This window comes from Arachis hypogaea, chromosome 8, assembly GCF_003086295.3.
Source record: "Arachis hypogaea cultivar Tifrunner chromosome 8, arahy.Tifrunner.gnm2.J5K5, whole genome shotgun sequence".
In the NCBI taxonomy this organism is placed as follows: Eukaryota; Viridiplantae; Streptophyta; class Magnoliopsida; order Fabales; family Fabaceae; genus Arachis; species Arachis hypogaea.
The window spans coordinates 9,405,550-9,429,016 of NC_092043.1; the positions used below are offsets into that span (position 1 = coordinate 9,405,550).

The 23,467-nt window shown below is 35.4% G+C and overlaps 1 pseudogene; it reads right to left on the reverse strand.

The window, feature by feature from the left end:
• Positions 1–1,783: 1,783 nt before the first annotated feature.
• LOC112704970 (probable indole-3-pyruvate monooxygenase YUCCA11) lies at positions 1,784–23,209 on the reverse strand (annotated as a pseudogene).
• Positions 23,210–23,467: the final 258 nt, after the last annotated feature.

A 23,467-nucleotide genomic window follows, 5' to 3' on the forward strand; every position in this document is an offset into this window, starting at 1 on the left:
TTAACTCTGACTAATATTTCTATTACTGATTATAGTGGAGTTTCTACTCCATCGAGAGGATTAGTAACCATTGGAGTGAAAGTTGGGTCCTCTGATCGAAACACTATCTTCATGGTGGTGTCATCGAAGGCTAGCTATAACCTTGTTGACACGTTACTGGATCCATGGAGTTGGGGCTGTACCATCTATTGTGCATCAAAGTATCCTTTTATGGACAGACGAAGGTAAACCTGAAGTGGTCAAGGCTAATTCGAATCTTTATGTCGAACAATTGCATGTCGATTTCAGGGTATATAGTCCTAAGTTGAAGCCTTTGAATGTTGACAGGGTACTTAATTCCATCAATTGTGAAGGAAGCTTTTTGACTTCAGAGGATTTCAATGTAAAGCTTTGACGTCCACAACTTGATGCTCCTCCTACTGGTTAGAATTGCACAGCGTAAAAGGTGATTTGAAGACGTCCTTACATGGCTGACGAACAAGACGTCTCGAATTATCTAATAACCTTAAGAAAATCTTTAAGTAGTTTTTCTTTTGTTGAAAATAAAAATGATTCTTCTGATGAGGTTGAATCATCTAGGAATGTAGTTTCATCTTTTCTAGTTTGTATTACAGATTCGATTACTCCAATCAAATTTAGTCATAGTTTAAGTTCTTTTTGCTTTCCTAGTTTTAGTAATGTTATCAATCAAACTGTTGTCGATATAGCAGAAGTACATTCTATTGAAAACAACTCAGTTATTGAATTGGTTGATAATAAAGTAGATTTCAGTTCCAATGAATCTATTGATTTATCTTTTGATTGCATCTATAATTTGGAACCTTTGGGTTTCGAAAAATATTCGGCAAAAGATGATGAAGTTACAAAAGGTTTTGTGTCACAAGATCCTTTGGAAGAAATTAATTTGGGATCTGTTGATAATGTTTCGAATCACTTACATATGTAAGAACCTTGTGGAACCATGTCAAACTGACTAACTCAATCTTTTCCATGAATTTAAAGACTGTTTTGCTTGGGATTATCATGAGATGCCTGGTCTCGATCATTCTTGTAAGACCCAAAACTTTTGAAAGGTCTTATTATGAACTAATTTCAAAACATATTTTTATTTACAGTTTTAATTTCACAAATTATTTTATTGAAGATAATTAAAGGTAGTTTTGATTAATTGAATTTGAAATAAATTAAGGTTTCCATCCAGACTTTATAATTATTGAGTATCTTTCTATTTACAAGTTAAAGTATTAGAAATTCAGAAATAACGAGAATTTTATATGATTTAATTTAAATAACTGAGATTCTAGAATTTAATACTCTAATTTTAAAAATAAAAAAATTAATTATATTATCTTATATTTTAAATTAGAATATTTATTTAGAAATAATTTGAAAGTTGATGAATAAACATTATTTTCATATATAATTATTATTTGGTTAAATTAGGTTTTCAATTTAGTACTCTACCCTCCAATTTTACCAAATTACCTACATTAGTCATAAAATACCTAATTTCTACTTTTCCCCCTAAATTAAACCCCAACCTTAATTTTTCCACTCACACTCTTCCTCATTTAACACACACACACACATGGTTAGAGGGGAGGGAGGAGCAGATGGAAAAAAGAAAGAAAGAGAAGAAAGGAGATGGGAGAGGAAGGACGACACTAGTGGTCGTCACTGTCACTGCCACTGTGCCGTCATTACGAATAGTGAGAAAGACAGGAGATCCGAGAGAGGGAGAGGAAGAGAAGCCGCGTTGCCACAGCATCATGCCTCGCCGCCACTATAGCATGGGAGGACCAGGACCGAGGGAGATAACCACGTGAGGGAAAGTTGCTACTGCCGAAGACGCGAGCTGGAGGAGCTGCGTCCTGTCATTGCCATCGCGCCAATCACTGCCGCTGCTGTAGATGGAGGTCGTTCCCATTGCCCTGCACACCGTCGTCGTGCACATAATCACCAGAGGACCAGAACGCGATGGAGAGGAGAAGCCGGCTCTGCCTCTGCCATTGCCACCGCGTCCAGCCGCCGTCAGGTGCTCCGTCGCCTCTGCTGGAAATGCGCCGCCAAGCCTCTGCCACCGGGAAACGCCACTGCCGCTGCTGAAATCCACCACCAATAAGGGTTTTGTATTTGGTTTTTTGTTCTTTTAAATTCCTAGGTTTTTATTGTCATGGCATGGTTGTGTAGTCAGGGTCATCGGGGTTTTTCATCGCCGCTGTTGCTTGAGGTTATTGACGGAGCTATTGTCGGGTCAAGTTGGAGTCGTGGCTGCTTCGTTTTATTATTTCAGTAAGTAATTATGTTTTGAAAACCCTCGCGTTAGTATTATGTTGTGTTTGGTTAATGAATCTGAGGTTTGGTAACATAGGGTCGAGTTCTAGTGGTTACATGTCGCTTTTACGTTACTGAGGTTGTGGTTGCCGCTAATTTCGGGTTGATAGAAAAGATTCCGTTGGCGCGTTTAGGTTATGGTTTCGATTTGTCAAGGTAGGAGCTTTTTCTAAAAACTCAATTTTATAATTTGGAATTGTTATAAATGGATACTGATGTGAGAAATACACTTCAGTGATTGTATAAGTCTTATGTATTGTTTGGCTGTTTCCGATGAATGTGATTGTTGTTTGATTTAATTATTGATTGCTTTATTTTGTTAAACTGGTGGCTGCTGAATTGATTCTTTAAAGCTTTAAAATTGAGTTTAATTTGTAGAAAATGATTTGATTTTGAATCAATTTTCTGAATTGTTGGAACCAGCTTGATTTTGAACTATTTTGGTCTTGAACCCGTTGGAAAGGGTTGTGGAGCGGTTTTGTTGGGACCCTGGTGTGCGGAATTTAACTTCGCACAACTGAACTAGCAAGTGCACTGGGTCGTCCAAGTAATACCTGAGGTGAGTTAGGGTCGATCCCACGAGGATTGTCGGCTTGAATCAAACAGTGGTTATCTTATGAATCTTAGTTAGGCGGATAGAAAAGTTGTGTAGTTGTTTAAACGCATAAAAGCAAAATAAAGATAATGTTACTTAGTAATTGTGAATCTAATGATAAGGCTTCGGATATGCTTTGTTCTTCTGGATCAATACTTTCTTACTGTCTACTTCAACTGTGAATGATTTCTTCTATAGCAGGCTATATGTGATCAACGGTGGTTGAGAGGCTACCAATCTTCCTCTAGGCTGAACATCAGGTTTAATGCGCTGAATGAGGGTGAAGCTTCTGCAGTTCATTCCCTTGGTGATCCTACTCAAAATGCCACAAACAAGGTCATCTTCCAGATCAGAGAATGCTGCGCCTTGGTTCTAGCCCTTACCACAAAAACCCTAATCTCCCCATACCTCTACTGAACTGATATCTCGAGAAGTCCCCAACGAAGTCGTGAATTAGCCGTCTAAGAGATGTATCTTCAAGCTAGTGGTTCATTGATATCTGATGAAATATGCTCGCTGAACCCATGTAGAATAGAGATAACTTATGACTGTTCGACTCATTCATAAGGTTGAAGAACGAATATACACCTTAGGAGAGAATCAAATACGAATTAAAATAGAACAATAGTGCTTTATTGATCCATAAAACTCAGCAGAGATCCTAACCTTAACTTAGGAGGTTTAGTAGCTCATACTGTACAATGAAACTCGAAAATATGCAAAAATGTTCTATGGTGGTCGAAGATTCTAAAACAAGAGTGATCTTCTCCTATATATACTAGTGTAATAACTAAGGATCATAGAAATATGATATGCTTAGGCTTGTAGTGCAAAAATCCACTTCTGGGGCCCAACTTGGTGAGTGTTTGGGCTGAGCTAAGGGTGTCTTCACGTGCTAGTATGGGTCTTAGGCGTTGAACGCCCCCTTTGGACTCCACTTTGGGCATTGGACGCCAGCTGCTCCCTTTTGAGTGTCCAACACCAGGAAGGGGGTAAATGGCTGGCGTTGAACGCCTATTATATATTGCTAGAAAGCTCTGGATGTTAGCTTTCCATAGCCATTGAGAACACTCCATTTGGATATCTGTGGCTCCAGAAATGCTTGCTTGAATGCACAGAGGTTAGATCCTGACAGCATCTGCTACGCTTTCTTTGCCTCTGAATCAGACTTTGTCAAAACTCTCAGATTTTAGCCAGAAAATACCTGAAATCACCATAAAACACAACAGCTCATAGTAGAATCCAACAATGTGAATTTTACAATAAATCCTATGAAAATATAATAAAACTTAAATAAAACATAACATAAACTATATGAAAATGATGTCAAAAAGCGTATAAAATATCTGTTCATCAGACCCGAAAAGGGTGGCGAAGTCTAAGTTTTAGGGGAGATGTTGCCGAAATTTCTATAAAATCTGAGACTTTGTTTGAACTGTTATTTAGAAAATTAAGAATTTAAGAATTATATTATTTCACTTGAATTATTTAAGAAAATAATGAATTATGTTTTGAATTGAATTATTTAAAGGAAATTGTACTTTGAATGAATAATTTCCGTTTGTGACATTTTAGAAGAAGTCAGAAAATTGGTTTTAAGAGAGAACCTGAAATTGGTTTTGATTTAAATGGATTGGTTTCATTTTTCGTGATTAGTTTTGAATTGGATTTAGGATTTGTGATTTATATGATTCGGTTTTAAATTAAATTCTATTTTTATTTACTTAAACCAAGAAGCTATAATTTTAAGGGTTTTCAATGAATTTTAAGGAATTGAGATAGGTTGTTTGGTACACGAAATCGTGATACACAACTTCGTGCAGCTGACCAGCAAGTGCACTGGGTCGTCCAAGTAATACCTTACGTGATTAAGGGTCGAGTTTGAAGCTCGACACAGTCATCCCATCCCAGATCCTACTCGGAATACCACAGACAAGGTTTAGACTATTCGGATCTCAAGCTGCCAATTGATTCTAGCTTATACCACGAAGACTCTAATCTCACGGAATGGAAGGCTCTGTTGTCAAGAGAGGCAACCATGCATCGTAGACCAGGAGGCCAAGTGATACACACTCAAGCTATAGCATGTAGAACGGAAGTGGTTGTCAGGCACGCGTTCATAAGGGAGAATGATGATGGGTGTCACGGATCATCACATTCATCAGGTTGAAGTGCGAGTGAATATCTTAGAATAAGAATAAGCTTGAATTGAATAGAAGAACAATAGTACTTTGCATTAATTCATGAGGAGCAGCAGAGCTCCACACCTTAATCTATGAGGTGTAGAAACTCCACCGTTGAAAATACATAAGTGATGAAGGTCCAGGCATGAATGGCCTGTCCCCAAAATGTGATCCAGAGATCAAAAGATGATCAAAAGATAGTCTCAAACATGATCTAAAGATGAAAATACAATAGTAAAAGGTCCTATTTATAATGAACTAGTAGCCTAGGGTTTACAGAAATAAGTAAATGATGCAGAAATTTACTTTCGAGGCTGACTTGGTGTGTGCTTGGGCTGAGCATTGAAGCTTTTTCGTGCTTAGGCTGTTTCTAGAGTTAAACGCCAGCTTTGGTGCCAGTTTGGGCGTTTAACTCCAATTCTGGTGCCAGTTTGAGCGTTTTACGCCAGAATTTTTATACTGACTTGGAACACCAGTTTAGGCCATCAAATCTCGGGCTAAGTATGAACTATTATACATTCCTGGAAAGCCCAAGATGTCTACTTTCCAACGCAATTGAGAGTGCGGCAATTAGGCTTCTGTAGCTCCAGAAAATCTATTTCGAGTGTAGGGAGGTCAGAATCCAACAGCATCTGCAGTCCTTTTTCAGCCTTTGAATCAGATTTTTGCTCAGGTCCCTCAATTTCAGCCAGAAAATACCTGAAATCACAAAAAAAACACACAAACTCATTGTAAAGTCCAGAAATATGATTTTTGCATAAAAAATAATAATTATATACTAAAAACTAACTAAATTATACTAAAAACTACCTAAAAATAATACCAAAAAGCGTATAAATTATCCGCTCATCACAACACCAAACTTAAATTGTTGCTTGTCTCCAAGCAACTAAAAACAAAATAGAATAAAAAGAAGAGAATATACAATGAATCTCACAATATCAATGAAACTTAGTCCCAATTAGATGAGCGGGGCTAGTAGCTTTTTGCTTCTGAACAGTTTTGGCATCTCACTTTATCCTTTGAAATTCAGAATGATTGGCATCTATAGGGACTCAGAATTTAGATAGTGTTATTGATTCTCCTAGTTCAGTATGTTGATTCTTGAACACAGCTACTTTATAAGTCTTGGCCGTGACCCTAAGCACTTTGTTTTCCAGTATTACCACTGGATACATAAATGCCACTGACACATAATTGGGTGAACCTTTTCAGATTGTGACTCAGCTTTACTAAAGTCCCCAGTTAGAGGTATCCAGAGTTCTTAAGCACACTCTTTCTGCTTTGGATCACGACTTTAACCACTCAGTCTCAAGCTTTTCACTTGGACCTTCATGACACAAGCACATGGTTAGAGACAGCTTGATTTAGCCGTTTAGGCCCGGATTTTATTCCTTTGGGCTCTCCTATCCATTAATGCTCAAAGCCTTGGATCCTTTTTACCCTTGCCTTTTGGTTTAAAGGGCTATTGGCTTTTTCTGCTTGCTTTTTCTTTTTCTTTCTTTTTCTTTTTCGCTATTTTTTTCTTCGCAAGCTTTGTTATTCACTGCTTTTTCTTGCTTCAAGAATCAATTTCATGATTTTTCAGATTATCAATAACATCTCTCTTTGTTCATCATTCTTTCAAGAGCCAACAATTTTAACATTCATAAACTTTACTATCAAAAATATGCACTGTTCAAGCATTCATTCAGAAAACAAAAAGTATTGCCACCACATCAAAATGATTAAACTAATTTCAAGATAAAAATTGAAATCCAAGTACTTCTTGTTCTTTTGTAATTAGGCACATTTTTCATTTAAGAGAGGTGAAGGATTCATGGAATTATTCATAGCTTTAAGGCATAGACACTAGACACTAATGATCATGTAATGAAGACACAAACATAGACAAACATAAAGCATAAAAAATTGAAAAACAGAAAAATAAGAACAAGGAGGTTAAAGAACGGGTCCACCTTAGTGATGGCGGCTAGTTCTTCCTCTTGAAGATCTTATGGAGTGCTTGAGCTCCTCAATGTCTCTTCCTTGCCTTTGCTGCTCCTCCCCCATGGCTCTTTGATCCTCTCTAATTTCATGGAGGATAATGGAGTGCTCTTGGTGAGGTCCATGAGTGGACTCTCTTGTTTGCTCCATTTTCTTTCTAGTGATGGGCTTTTGATGCTGTTTTTTATTTTTCTTTAATTTTTCAATTTTTTTGTGACTTCACATGATCATCAACAGAGCTTCACAGATGTTCAGAGCATGATTGAAATCTGCTGTAAGGCTCTTATTCTTGTGGTCGTGGGTTCGAGCTTTAGCTTCTCTTAGCTTCCTCTTCAAAGTCCTTTCAGGTTCAGGATCAGCTTCAATAAGAATATTCTTATCCCTGTTTCTGCTCATACAAAAAAGAAGAGAACATGTAATAATAGGGATCCTCTATGTCACAGTATAGAGATTTCTTTATGTGAGTAGAAGAGAAGAAGAATAAGAATGAGGAAAGAAGGAGAAAAATTCGAACACAGAGAGATGGAGAGGGTTCGAATTTTTTTGATGTGTGAAGAAGGAGTGTTAGCAATTAAATAAAATAAATAGAAAGAAATGAGAGAGAGAATTCAAAAATTAAATAAAAGAAAAGAAAAAAAATATTTTTTTTTATTTTAATTATAAGTTAAAATTCGAAAATATTAGAAGAAATAAAATAAAATTAGAATTTAAAACAATTAGTTAATAAAAAAATTTTTTGAAAAAGAGGAAGGTGATTTTCGAAAATAAGAAGTGAAAGAAATAGTTAGATGGTTTTGAAAAAGATAAGAAATAGTAAATTTTGAAGAGATAAGAAGTTAGAAAAAGATTTTGAAATTAAAATTTGTAAAAGATATGATTTGAAAAAGATATGATTGAAAATATATTATTGAAATTTATTTTTAAAAAGGATATGATTGAAAATATATGATTGAAGAAGAAATTAAAAAGATTTGATTTTTGAAATTAAAGTTGATTACTTGGCTAACAAGAAACTAAAAAGATATGATTCTAGAATTTAAAGATTGAACCTTTCTTAACTAGAAAGTAACAAACTTGAAATTTTTGAATCAAATTCTTAAATGTTAGTAATAATTTCGAAAATAAAAGATAAAATTAAGAAAAATATTTTTGAAAATTAATTTTAAAGAATTTTCGAAAATAATAAAAGGAAAAATAAAAGATTTGATTTTGAAAAAGATTTGAAAAGATAAATTTTGAAATTGAAACTTTGACTTGACTAACAAGAAACAACCAAATTTTAAAAATTTTTTACTAAGTCAACCCAAAGATTTTGAAAATTATGAGTAATTGAAGGAAAAGATATTTTTTATTTTTGAATTTTAATGTGGAAAGAGAAAAACAACAAAATGACTCAAGACATAAAAATTTTGGATCAAAACAAATAATGCATGCAAGAACACTTTAAATGTCAAGATAAACACCAAGAACACTTTGAAAATCATGATGAACATCAAGAACATATTTTTTTGAAAATTTTTAAGAAAAGAAAGACATGCAAGACACCAAACTTAAAAATTTTTAATGTTTAGACTCTAAGAATTCAAAAATGCATATGAAAAACAAGAAAAGATACAAAACAAGAAAATTTAAAGATCAAACAAGGAGACTTACCAAGAACAACTTGAAGATCATGAAGAACACCATGCATGAGTTTTCAAAAATTTTTTGTGAAAAATAAAAATATGCAATTGACACCAAACTTAAAAATTGACTCTAGACTCAAACAAGAAACAATTTTTTTTTAGTTTTATGATTTTATTAAAAAAATTTTGTATTTTTCGAAATTATTTTGGAAAAAGAAAATAAAGAAATTCAAAATTTTTAATAGGAATTCTAGGAATCATGCAATGTTAGTCTAAAGTTTCGGTCCAAAAATTTAGACATGGCTTAATAGCCAGCCAAGCTTCATGTGAAAGCTTCAGTCCAAAAGATTAGACATGGCCAAATGGCCAGCCAAGTTTTAGCAGAACATTCTATACAACAGCTATGTGTGTAACAGCCAAATTGATTGGAATCAACTAACACGCTTTTGCATTGATAAGTGGAAGCCTCAGTCCAAAAGAATTAGACATGGCTTTACAGCCAGCCAGGCTTCAACATATCATCATGAAACGCTAGAATTCATTCTTAAAAATTCTGAAGAACAAAATAAAATTTTTTTATTTTTATTTATTTTTTCGAAAATAAAAAGTAAAAAGCTTAAACATAAAATAAAATTACCCAATCTAAGTAACAAGATGAACCGTCAGTTATCCAAACTCGAACGATCCCCGGCAACGGTGCCAAAAACTTGGTACACGAATCGTGATACACAACTTCGTGCAGCTGACCAGCAAGTGCACTGGGTCGTCCAAGTAATACCTTACGTGAGTAAGGGTCGATCCCACGGAGATTGTCGGCTTGAAACAAGCTATGGTCATCTTGTAAATCTCAGTCAAGCAGATTCAAATGGTTATGAAGCTTTGATAATAAAAAGATAAATAAACATAAAATAAAGATAGAGATACTTATGTAATTCATTGGTGGAAATTTCAGATAAGCATATGGAGATGCGTTATTCCTTCTGAATCTCTGCTTTCCTACTACCTTCATTCAATCATTCATACTCCTTTCCATGGCAAGCTGTATATAGGTGGATCACCGTCGTCAATGGCTACCATCCATCCTCTCAGTGAAAAAGGTCTGGCTACGGGTTACGTAGGGCTAATCATCTGTCGGTTCTCGATCGTGTCGCAATAAGATCCAATGATCCTTTTGCGCACTGTCATTGCGCGCAGCACTCGCGAGTTTGAAACTCATCACAGTCATCCCATCCCAGATCCTACTCGGAATACCACAGACAAGGTGTTGACTTTTCGAATCTCAAGAATGCTGCCAATTGATTCTAGCTTATACCACGAAGACTTTGATCTCACGGAATGGAAGGCTCTGTTGTCAAGAGAGACAACCATGCATCGTGGACTAGGAGGCCAAGAGATACATACTCAAGCTATAGCATGTAGAACGGAAGTGGTTGTCAGGCACGCGTTCATAAGGGAGAATGATGATGAGTGTCACGGATCATCACATTCATCAGGTTGAAGTGTGAGTGAATATCTTAGAATAAGAATAAGCTTGAATTGAATAGAAGAACAATAGTACTTTGCATTAATTTATGAGGAGCAGCAGAGCTCCACACCTTAATCTATGAGGTGTAGAAACTCCACCGTTGAAAATACATAACTGATGAAGGTCCAGGCATAGCCGAATAGCCAGCCCCCAAAACATGATCCAGAGATCAAAAGATGATCAAAAGATAGTCTCAAAAATGATCTAAAGATGAAAATACAATAGTAAAAGGTCTTATTTATAATGAACTAGTAGCCTAGGGTTTACATAAATAAGTAAATGATACAGAAATCCACTTTCGGGGTCCACTTGGTGTGTGCTTGGGCTGAGCATTGAAGTCTTTTCGTGCTTAGGCTGTTTCTGGAGTTAAACGCCAGCTTTCGTGCCAGTTTGGGCGTTTAACTCCAATTCTAGTGCCAGTTTGGGCGTTTTACGCCAGAATTTTTATGCTGACTTGGAACGCCAGTTTGGGCCATCAAATCTCGGGCAAAGTATGGACTATTATATATTGCTGGAAAGCCCAAGATGTCTACTTTCCAACGCAATTGAGAGCGCGCCAATTACATTTCTGAATCTCCAGAAAATTTATTTCGAGTGCTGAGAGGTCAGAATCCAACAGCATCTGCAGTCCTTTTTCAGCCTCTGGATCAGATTTTTGCTCGGGTCCCTCAATTTCAGCCAGAAAATACCTGAAATCATAGAAAAATACACAAACTCATAGTAAAGTCCAGAAATATGATTTTTTCATAAAAACTAATAATTATATACTGAAAACTAACTAAATCATACTAAAAACTACCTAAAAATAATGCGAAAAAACGTATAAATTATCCGCTCATCATTGTTCTCCCCTAAAATTTTAAGTCTCTTGTGTTAAATTTGATTACCAAATCCTTATTTAGAATGAATGATTTTGATGAATTTTGGAAGATATTTATATTTGATATGATTTTGAAGTTGTTTGGAGTTTCAGAGAATATTACCAAAAGTGGTTTGGTTTTAAACAAAATTGATTCAAGAAAATGTGACTCTTGGCAAGATGTGAACTGAGTATGTTTTGTTTTTGAAAGAAAATGAGTCAAGAATGATTTTGAAATTGGATAAGATGAGCTTGGTTTTGATTGAGGCGCGATTTGTAAGGCGCAAGAGTGTGCATGGCACTATATCCCTAACGTGACAGATTCTCTGCAACAGGAGTGTGCAGGGCACTATATTCCTGGGATGAAATTATGATTGATAACCTATCTTGTCAATGAGTATGTAGGGCACTATATCCCAGGCGTGGCAGATTCTCTACCATAAGAGTGAGCCGGGCATATCCCTGGCATGCGCATGATATGATAGTGTGTAGGGCACTATATCCCGGGCATGGCAGGAAGGGCTACATCCGAAAGAATGTGTCGGGTTGGCAATTAAACCAACAATATGATATCACAGCCAATAGGACAGACATTTATCATATGCATCTATTTAACATTGTTTGGGCGTGCATATTGTAATTGGTTTGCTTATGTGAATAATTATGTTTAACTTCTATTGCTATACTTGATGTAAATACTTTGATTGTGTTTGAACCTCTCTACTTGTGTTTGTGATTGAAATTGGTTGAATTGTGGTGGATTAGATGTTGATTGAGTTGTTTGGGCCTGAGGCTGTGTTTGATTATGTGCTAGACCTGAGGCCGTGATTGGTTTGTGTTTGAGGTCTAGTCATGTATGAAAGATCAAATTGGTTTAGCATAGACTTAATGAATCTATACTTGGATCAACTTGCTTATTCATACTGTATAGGAAACTTTTAATATTTGATACAACAGGAAAAAGTTTTGGATTTTGAAGAATAAACAGATTTTCTCTATTAAAAAGGATTTCTGAGTTTTGAATGTAAATCTTTGGTTTTTGAAACAATACATAAGGCGAACAACGGTCACTGTATTCTGAAAACAGTTTTATTTTACGTATCTTATTAAAGCAATTCTGTAACCCTATAGTGAGAACCAGCGAGGACGATGTTCTCACTCCCCTTCAGGTGTTTCCTTTTCAGGGTTTGGACGAAGAAGTCACGAAAAGTTTATTTCGTTTCTGTTTATATGATGTATTGTATTTTTTTATATATTATTTTTTTCCCTCGCCTTTATCTTTACACTTTTTGTAAGAGGGATAGGATTTGTATTATGTAATGCTTGTAAGTCAATATTATATAAATATATATACATATTCTTGTTAAGTGTTGTATATGGTTTGGTAAGTATGTATTTATGTTTTCAACTAAGACTTTCGAAAGGTTATATGGTTTTAAGTTTTAGCCAAGCTCCTATCTTAGTATTAAATATATTTAGAGTCATCGTAATATCCGGGCTATCAGAGTGGCGCAGCCGGAAGAGTGACATTCTGATAGTGAGGTTGTTACAGTTCTCTTGTGGAACATCGATTAGCACTAAAACCATTTGCTCGACCAGTAAAGCAATCGCCTCGACGATTTGCTCCTAAAATTAACCAAAAGATTAAAGAAGAAATCGAACGTTTGATTATAGCAAAGTTTATTTGAACTACACATTACATGGAATGGGTCTTGAACATTGTTCCAGTAATGAAGAAGAATAAAAAATTGAGAGTATGTATTGATTTTTGAGATTTGAACAATGCTACTCCGAAAGATGAAAATTTTATGCCCATAGCAGATGTGTTAATCGATTCTGCCGTGGGTAATAAAATCCTGACTTTTATGGACGGATACTCAGGATATAACCAGATTTTCATTGTAGAGGATGATGTGTCCAAAGCTGCTTTTTGATGCCCTAGAGCATTCGAGACATATGAATGGGTGGTTATGCCATTCGGTCTAAAGAATACCGGTGCGACATATCAACGTGCCATGAATACTATTTTTCATATGTTTATTGGAAAATCTATGGAGGTTTATATCGATGATGTCATGGTTGATTCAAGTTCCATAAATCAATATTTCGATTGTTTGAGGCAAGCGTTTGAAACAATGCAGAAAAAAAGATTAAATATGAATCCTTTGAAATGTGCATTTGGTGTGTCTACAGGGAACTTTTTAGGGTTTGTAGTTCACAAGAAGGAGATTCTATTGATAAAACAAAGCTAACACAATCCTAGAGTTACCTCTTCCTAAGTCGAAAAAGGAAGTGCAATCTTTTCTTGGAAAGGTTAATTATCTTAGAAGGTTTATATCAAACTTTTCAGGTCGAACTAAAGCTTAAAGATGAAACACAGTTTATATGGATAGAGGAGCACCAGGAGGCTTTCGAGTCAATTAAAGCTTATTTGTCCAAGGCGCCAGTAATGGCGACTATTCGTCCTTGTAAGCCTTTGAAATTATATATTGCAGCATCAATGAATACTATTAGATATATGTTGGCTCAAGATGATGAGGAAGGATATGAACGAGCTATTTATTACCTTAGTAGGGTGTTAACGGATATCGAAATAAGGTATTCACCCATTGAAAAGTTGTGTGTATCTCTGTATTATGCTTGCACGAAATTAAAGTGCTATATGGTTGCAAAAATTGTGAATGTGATTGCACAAACTGACTTAGTTAAATATATGTTATCATATCCTATGCTAAGAAGCCGATTAGGGAAATGGATGTTGACTATGACAGAAGTTAATTTACAACATATTCCGGCTAGAGCTGTGAAAGGCCAGGTCATTGCGGATTTTCTGGTGGAACATTCGAATAATCCCAATTACCAAGGGGCAAATATGATCGATATGCTAGTTTATTGTTGGAAGTTATATTTCGATGGCTCGAAGCATAAGGAAGGTGTTGGAATAGGAATTTTAATTATCTCACCAGAAGGTATTCCATCAGAGTTTCTCTTCGAATTGAAATATCCTTGTTCGAATAACATGGCTAAATATGAGTCTTTAGTATTGGGTCTCGAAATTTTGGTTTGTAAAGGGGAATTAAATCGCTAATGAGTTGGCCCAAATTGCATTGAGATACAAAGTATTCTCTGAAATGCTAGAAAAGTTGGCAAGGGTTCATCAAATTTTGGTGTCCATTGATAAAAGAGAGGCTTTGACCTTAGATGAATGGGATGATGATAATTGGAGAAAGCTGATTGCTGAATATCTAAAATATCCTAGTATTCGATTTGATAGGAAAGTAAAGTTGAAAGCAATGAATTTTGTATTAATGACTGATGAGTTGTATAGGAAAGGCATTGATGGAAGTTTTTCTAGATATTTAAGTCAATCAGATAAAGATATCACTTTGGGAGAGGTTCATAGAGGTATATGCGTTGTCCATCAGGCTGGAATGAAAATGAAGTGGGTACTTCGAAGAAATCATGTTTATTAAAGCATGACCTTTCCGAGATTGGGATTTGGATCTGATTGGAGTAATACACCCACCTTCGTCGAGGAATCATAAGTTCCTTTTGATGGCAATTGATTATTTCACGAAGTGGGTTGAAGCCGTTCCTTTAGTGGAGGCTGGGCAAAATGAAATTATAGACTTCATCGAGGATTATATAATTCATTGATTTGGGATTCCCGAAACTCTAAGCACTGATCAGGGAACTATGTTTACTGGTCAATGTATTAATAATTTTGTAGCTTTGAGAAATATTAATATGGTTACTTCAACTCCATATTATGCACAAGCTAATGGGCAAGTCGAGACAGAAAACAAAATATTGATCAATTTGATTAAGAAGCAAATTGGTCGCAAACCTCGAACTTGACATGAAACATTGAGTCAGGTATTGTGGGCTTATCGAAATTCACCAAGAGGATCAACAGGTACTTCTCCTTATAAGTTAGTATATGGTCATGATGCAATTTTGTTAGTAGAAATTAATCTTAATACGATAAGGATATTGAGGCAAGATGATTTGCCAATCGAAGATTATTGGAACGCAATGTATGATGAACTGAATGATTTAGTCAAGAACGTATTCTAGCACTCGAGAATATGGTTAGTCAGAGGGATAACATTGTTCAAAATTATAATCGTCGAATAAAAGAGAAGTGTTTTAGTATGGGAGATCTGATGTTAAAAGTTATATTGCCAATTGAAAAGAAATCAAAATTTTTTGGCAAATGGTCCCGTAATTGGGAAGGACATTTTCAAGTGATTGATGGAAGAAAAGGTGCTAAAAGTTCTTGAAGTTCTGAATAGAGTTGAACCCTTTCACTATCCAGGGCAGAGTATGCCTCAACTTGTTCATGATACGTGCTCAAATGTTCATGATATGAAGAGTTCAAGTATTATTTAGAAGATATTAGTTTACATTTTTAGAATGTTTTAATTTAGTTTGATATATTTTGATTTTGTTTATTTAATTACTAGATTGGGCCTTATGTTTATGGGCTTTAGGTTTTCTTTGTTTTAACTACTAAGAGGTTATAAATACCTCCTTAGCTATTGTAGTCGTAATACATAATGATTTAGAGGTTTGAAAACCCCTTTTTTGGTTTCGTGATGAAACCATGGTGTGAAAAATTGAGGTTGAGGAGTCCCTCTCTTGTTGTATTGGGGAATTGAGTAGAAGGTTGAGGAGTTCTTTCGATTCAATTCCCAAACTATGACTTTGACAAGTTAGGTTGAAGAGTCTCTTTCTTGTTGCGTCAAGAAATTGGATAGAAAGTAGAGTGATTCTCTTTCTATTCAATTTCAACCTATCTTTTTTGTTTTTATTTCAATTACAATTTATCTTTTCTATTCAATTTCAATTCTTGTCTTATTCAACCTTTTATTTCTTTATAATTGATACCAAATGATAAAGAAATAAAAGAAAAACAATTAGATAAATATTCAAACTAAATAAAAAAGATACATCGAAATTGAATAGAAACAAAAATGATAGATTGAAATTGAATAGAAAGTGAATCACTCTACTTTCTATCTAATTTCTTGACGCAATAAGAAAGGGACTCTTCAACCTAACTTGTCAATGCCATAATTTGGGAATTGAATGGAAGGGACTTCTCAACGTTCTATTCAATTCCCGATGCAACAAGAGAGGGACTCCTCAACCTCAGTTGTCCACACCATGGTTTCATCACGAAACCAAAAAAGGGATTTTTAAACCTCTAAATCATTCTGTATTACAACTACAATAGCTAAGAAGGTCTTTATAACCTCTTATTATTTAAAACAAAAAAAAAAACCTGAAGCCCATAAGCATAAGGCCCAATCTAGTAATTAAATAAACAAAATTAAAATATATCAAATTAAATTAAAACATTCTAAAAATATAAACTAATATCTTCTAAATAACGCTTGAACTCTTCATATTACAAATATTTGAAGCACGTATCAAAAAAGGTGTTTTACCGTTTCGTATGAGAAAGTTCAAAATTTGAAATTGGGTAACTTTCTAGAAAAGGCGAAGTAGTGGAGCGAGAAATTAAGAATAGTGGGAAATGTGTCAGATGGGTGCGAGTAAATGAAGGGAAGTGAATTTCATTTATGATTGATTAATGCCTTATGATGATATAATAAGAGCATGTTAGGATTAAGCGTTATTATTCTAAGATGATATCGGAAATAACACATTAATCCTAGGAGGTAATTTGTTAGTCGAAAATAATTTATTTCGAAAAAAGGAGCATTCGAAGAGTCAATAAGCGTATGTCTTCGAAGAAAAGTCAACATCGAAAGAGAGCCCTTTGGGCAAGCAAGATCGAGCAAGACTTTGTCATGACCAGTCAACAAGCTGATCGATGGGTCGAATCGAAGGTCCCAAAGTTTGAGGGTTGCATTTGAATGTTGCCTTTTTTCCAGCAAAAGACGTGGGAACAGTTACCTTTGAATTAATGAACATGGGAGTTACACTTCAGATTACTCATGCATACTCACATCCCAACAAATTTTTGAGTCTGCTTCGAGTCAATTTTCTGTAGGGTCCCTACCACTTGTTTTTATTTTTCATTTTTATTTTCTACAAACTTTACTTTCCTTGCAAATTTATCTTTCAAGCAACATTTTGTAACACCCTACCATACAGAGTCTTATGCTTAAGTCATAATTCTAAGATGGCAAGGTATTACGACCTCTAAAATAAAAGTTTAGTACATATAGTAGTATGAATGATTGATTATAACTAGGAGCCTTTGTAGAAAAAGGGTAAACAAAAACCGCAACTCGAAAGCGCAACACTCCGATCGATAACGTAACGAACAAGGATAACCAACGCGTGATTATATATATATACAAAGGAGTGTCAAAAACAAGAATATCAAGACTCAAGATCCGGCTGCAAAGATAACCGGTCCGAGCATAACAATATATACATATGATAAAAATAAGGAAAACCCCAAGGAAACCCAAAGGGACACCAATACATAAAACCTATTCTCTAAAATTCTCCCATAAGAGGAGTCATCACAGTTTGTATTATTTAATGGAGATAAAAGTATCTAAGCAAAACATATAAACCAAAACATAGCCCCGAGAACAAGGATCTTCGCAAATCTAGAAGTCTCCAGCATGCCTCAACGAGAAACCTCACGTCCTGAATCTGAAAACCACAAAATCCGCATGGGTGAGAACCAGAGGTCCCCAGCATGGTAACAGCTTCCACATATATAATACATAATAATGGAGGAAAGCCAAAGGCAATCCTAGAACTTCCTCCAGATCATATCAAAGCTTATAAACAAGCTAAACCATAAAGGGCATCTGACTAAAGATTCTTCAGACTAACTAATACTTCCCTTTCCAATTCCTTCAGACCTCCCAACCACCAGCAGGAGTATAATGTAGCAAACACAGTTATATCAAACAAAGAATATACAAATAGGAACAGTTAAGGCATTTAGACAATTAGCAAGTATTATGCAGTCAAATAGGCAATCTCAAACAATTCATATAGTATGCATATGATGAATGCCTGTTCCTAGTGGCTGATGATATCATCTTGTCGGTTATAAAGCCAACCCGACAAGTCCTGGTCGCTAACCATTGGACTGTCCCTCTGTCATGCATCCCCAACTCGAGTTATACTCGTCATAAACTTGATCATAATCATGATCTATATCCATCACCCTCGCTGGTGAATATTTACGGGGGCGAGCTCATCCGGGTCTTTCACAGTGCCCGGCCACACTTATGACATAGGGTCAACAGAGTATCAAGTCTCAACCTGGAGCACGTGGTGGCTAGCCACTGCTACTACCCAGGGAAACTTGTATCTCTGATAGTGGAAGTGCAAATCACAATTATCAATAATTCAGCATAAACATGCATGAATTCTCATCCATGGATCAACATCCATATCAGCCATTCCGGCTCACGGTTAAATCCATAACCAGCCAATATTCATAGCATACACAGCTATTCCGGCTCACGGTTCAATCCAGAACCAGCCAATATTCATAGCATACACAGCTATTCCGGCTCACGGTTCAATCCAGAACCAGCCAATTCATAAACAATTACAACCCTTCGGCCAATGGCATAACAAGCACTTCCACCACCATCCTCCACATCTCACTTAATCCTCAATGATCCTCATTGATTATTCATTTTCCCTTGCTTCACTCGCAAGTTACCACATCCACTAGCTCCTTCTCTCATAGCTAGGTATATCATAATGATTTAAGATATAAGTGGTGAGATCGGAGGCTTAGAAGTATGAAATTTGGCTTTTAAAACTCAAAAATCAACTTTGGGATGAAAACAGGTCCGCGCGTACGCGCACTCCACGCGCACGCGTGGATGGCTTCAAAAACTTCATCGACGCGCAAGCGTCATGCACGCTAACGCGTGGATTAAACATTTGCCAATCGACGCGTACGCGTCAACCACGCGTACGCGTGGGAGTTCTCGTGCCCCAGGCACAACACTGGCACCGTTCTGGCATAACTCTCTGGAAAATGGCTGGGCATTGGGTGCAGCACAATCGGCGCGCCCGCGCACATCACACTCACGCGTGGATGGCATTTTCGGGAAGAACGGCGCGCACGCGCCAAGTGCACCCACGCGCAAGGGGTCATTCTGCTAAAAATTTTCTAAGTTAAAAGCTGCAGAATTCACCAATTTGAACCCCAATCTTCCAACGGACATAACTTTCTCATTTTAAATCGTTTTTCACCCGTTCTTCGAACGGCATGGACATCCCGGATCCAATTTCATTTCTAAATAGATTTGGCATAAAACAGAGATCCGTAGTCCAAGTTATGTCCCACCAAAGTATGCCCAAAAACCATATTTTTCATAAAAACCACAAAGTGCCATTTGCAAACAAGCCATTTCCAACTCTTTTCAAAATCAATCAAAACATGCCATTTTCATCCCTTTTCTTTAAAATCAATCAAAAATATATCAATTTCAACATCAAGCCTCCTCAACTCACACATTGAGATTTTACCACAATATACAAAATCACTATCTCATCATTCTAACCCACTTCACCCAAGTGGCTCAAACTCAAACATATTGACATATCATATACTCTTCCTCATGCCAATTATCAACAACACCAATTCCACTAAATCATCATTGTACACAATCAATATCATACTCACCATCAACATGGTCCAACCCACAATTCACCCATAACCAATCATCAAGCATATATCACAACATGCATATTTCTCATACATCATACCATCAAGGCATCATTAATCATCATCACATATATGACCACATCATATATCTCAATCATTCAACAACATCAACATTTCAATGCCTATCTTAGGGCCTCTAGCCTAAGTATTTCCTACCACATTACATATTAGATACGGGAAACCGAAACCATACCTTAGCCGATTTTCCCAAACTCCACCGGAGCACTTCCAAATCACTTATCCACAAGCTCTCAAGGCCTCAACACCTCCAAGAACAGATTTTTCACCACCAAACCCTTTCCAAGCTTTTCAAAATCACCAAATCAAGCTCCAATATTCACATATACACAACCTAAGCCACAACCATCATACCCATACACAACATCTCAAAACCCAAACATCATAAAATCACAAATCACACTAGGGTTGAGAATCTTACCACACCCAAGGTCCAAGGAGACAAGATTAACCTTCTCCTTCAAGAGAGTTGGGTCCTATAACACCAAAGAACCCAAAATCTCAACATTTCACCCATGAAACTCGAAAATAAGGGCTGAGATTTCGAACAGCAACACGTGGCTTACCTCAAGATTGGTTGTATGGGTTTTGTAGAGCTCTCCGCGGTGAACGCGTGGCCGCAAACGGAGCGACAATCGGAACTCTAGATCAAAAGTTATGGTGGTTTGAAGATCAACCAAATGAGAGAACTTGAGAGAGTGTTCTTCCTCCCTTTCTCTCTAATTTCAGCTTGTGTGTGTAACAAATGAGGAGAGAGAGTGCTGAAAACTAGGGTTTTGGTTAAGTTATGTTGGGCCAAGGGCCCACTTTGGGTCCAATTGACCCGGTTTGGCCCGTTCGGTCCAATTTTGGTCCGAATTCTATAAAATTGGAACCAAAATTCTCGTCTCAATCTCCTATATCACATTTAGCCATAAAAATCACATTTTAGGCTTTCCAGAATAAATTCTCATTTATGGGTTAATTAGCCGTTAATTAACCGGGTTTTACACATTTATTTTCCTTGTTCAATTTTATGTTCCAGTACTTTAATTTCAATTTTAAAAGTCCTTTAATCTAATCGAAGGAATTTTATTGCTTTATTTAATTTCAACGCAAATAATTTTAAATTCAGTCAATTTATTTTAACTATCTTATTTTTTGTTTTCAGATTTTCTTAAGGTTTTGTCCGATCGAAAGGTCTTTGATGCACTTTGAAAAATTGTTACTCGCAAAGAGGAGTAGGTTTCGCTCCCAGACCATTAGATATCGAACCACTTTCGATTTGCTAAAAATCGATAAAACAATAACTAAGAATCGTTAGATGAAAATTCAGTCAAATCAATTAAATCATTTAACTGCTCTCAGCTATCAAGTTCACATGAAGTCGACTGCATCTAAGTTTTCACCTTATTTCAATCAATCGATCAACTTGCATGTATCACTATAAAATAGCACTAAGATGTAATTTGATTGACCCTTGAAGTCAAAATGAGGTTGATATCATTTGCGATTTTCATCGCGTCAAATGAGATGCCTTCTAATCCACTTTTCGAAAATCTAGTACTCTAAATTCCATGTTCTCCTTTCCAATGATTTGGGTAACTTGGTTTTGGCATTCCATTCTCATTGAATAGATTCTTATAACGGCCAAAAATGTAATACAATTAATTACACAAATATATTTATTAAATACATTAATCTAAACAATAATGTTAAAAGACAAAAAATAAAAGTCAAAATTTATTATTAATAAATATTAAATAAGATAAATTCTAGTTGATTTTATTTTTTTTTTTTGTTATAAAATATTTTGGTAATTTAAAATTGAATTTGAGATTACTATACCGACTATCCATTGAATAGATTTGTTTCTTTAGGAAATACTATATTGTTTTCGAAATAAAAATACAAATATACGCACCTTAAGCCACTTCAGCACATTGGTTTTGTATCCAGTAGCAAAGATGATTGCATAAAATAAACATGTTGTCCATCAACAAATTTAACGATCTTACCTTCTTTAATACTTGAAATACCAGGATAAACCTAAATTTAATTTAAGACAAGGATAACTAATTTTGTTAATTAACAAATCAATTTATAAATTATAATTAATTAATTAAAAGTATAAAAAATTAACTTTTACTTAAACAACATTAACCGACTTTATGGTTTAGATTATAACTTAATATTTAAGATTAAATATTTATAATTTGAAGTCTAAAATTTTAGATAAATAAAATCATTTTAAAAAATTAACCGATGTTAAAAAATTGATTATCTAGCATTAAACAAGTATATATGTATTTATTACCTTCACTTTTCCCTTCTTAATCTTTTCTACACAACCAACATCAATGGTAGGAGTAGTACCACCTTTTATTTTGAGTGCAAAAGGTCCCTCCTTTGACCTCATCAAACCATACTTAAATATATTTCCATACTTCAATTTGCTCATAAGAACCATCATCTTGTCCACTTTCTCTACCATGAAGTGTTTCAGCATCAACATACCCGCATACACCATTTTCTTAGTAAAATAATACACCTGAATAAATAGCATACCCCCACTATTAAATTTTGTTGGTTATTTTGAACTATATAGAGTTCATATATTAGAATAGATGCAATGCATGCAATTTGATTGCAAGCACAAGAATTTACATAATTAAGTAGCTCATGTATATTTTGAGTTAATTTATTAACACTCTAATTTGCAAGAATTATAAAACTATCTTTTTTAGAGAACCAGACATATAAATAGTTATATATCTATCGACAGAAAAATAATTTACCTGACTTCTGACAACAATAGAGGTATATGCACCCTAATTTGAAAGATCATAAGCAATTTCCATGCCAGAATTGCCACATCCGACAACCAAAACATTCTTCTTGTATATTTCTCTCCCATCCAAATACTTGCTACAATGCATGGACTCTCCTTGATAGATCTCAAGCCCTTGAATGTTTGGGATGTACTCTTCACTATTCTCTCCGCTCGCAACCACCAGAAACTCTGCCTCATAGATCTCGTCGGCACCAAAAGAGTTGTTGGTAACAAGGAGCCTCCACTTTCTACTACTTTGGTCAATGAAAGCAGAGTCAACAGAGCAGTTGTAGTTGATGGCAATACCAAAATGCGTGACATAAGAGTCAATGTAGCGCAAGAAATCAATCCTAGGGACAAATTTGGGAAAGTCAGAAGGAAAAGGATAATGTGGAAGGCTACAAAAGTCTTTTGCTAAGTGTAGTTTCAAACGATCATAGGCTCTTTTCCTCCAAAGAGAAGCAGGGCAATCATCTCTTTCAAGAACAATGTTAGAGATTCTGAGTTTGTTGAGGCATCCTGCGGTTGCTATTCTAGCAGGTCCTGCACCTACAATCACAACAGGTACTTCAATAATCTGCATACTTGATTGTTATAGTTAATAATTAATTTACTATTGGTGTTTTTATAGTTTTATAAAGTTCTGTTATCATTGAAAACATCCACGAATTATGATTATCTTTTTATAATTTTTTATTTGTTTTGTTGTAATTAATTATGGGACAATGCGTATGTTTTGGAGACAGTATAATTGATTACTAGTTAGTCAAGTAATTTTTAGAAAAAAATTATTTTTACCGTCTAAAATTAAAAATCAGTTATCAAATTGAAATTAAAATAT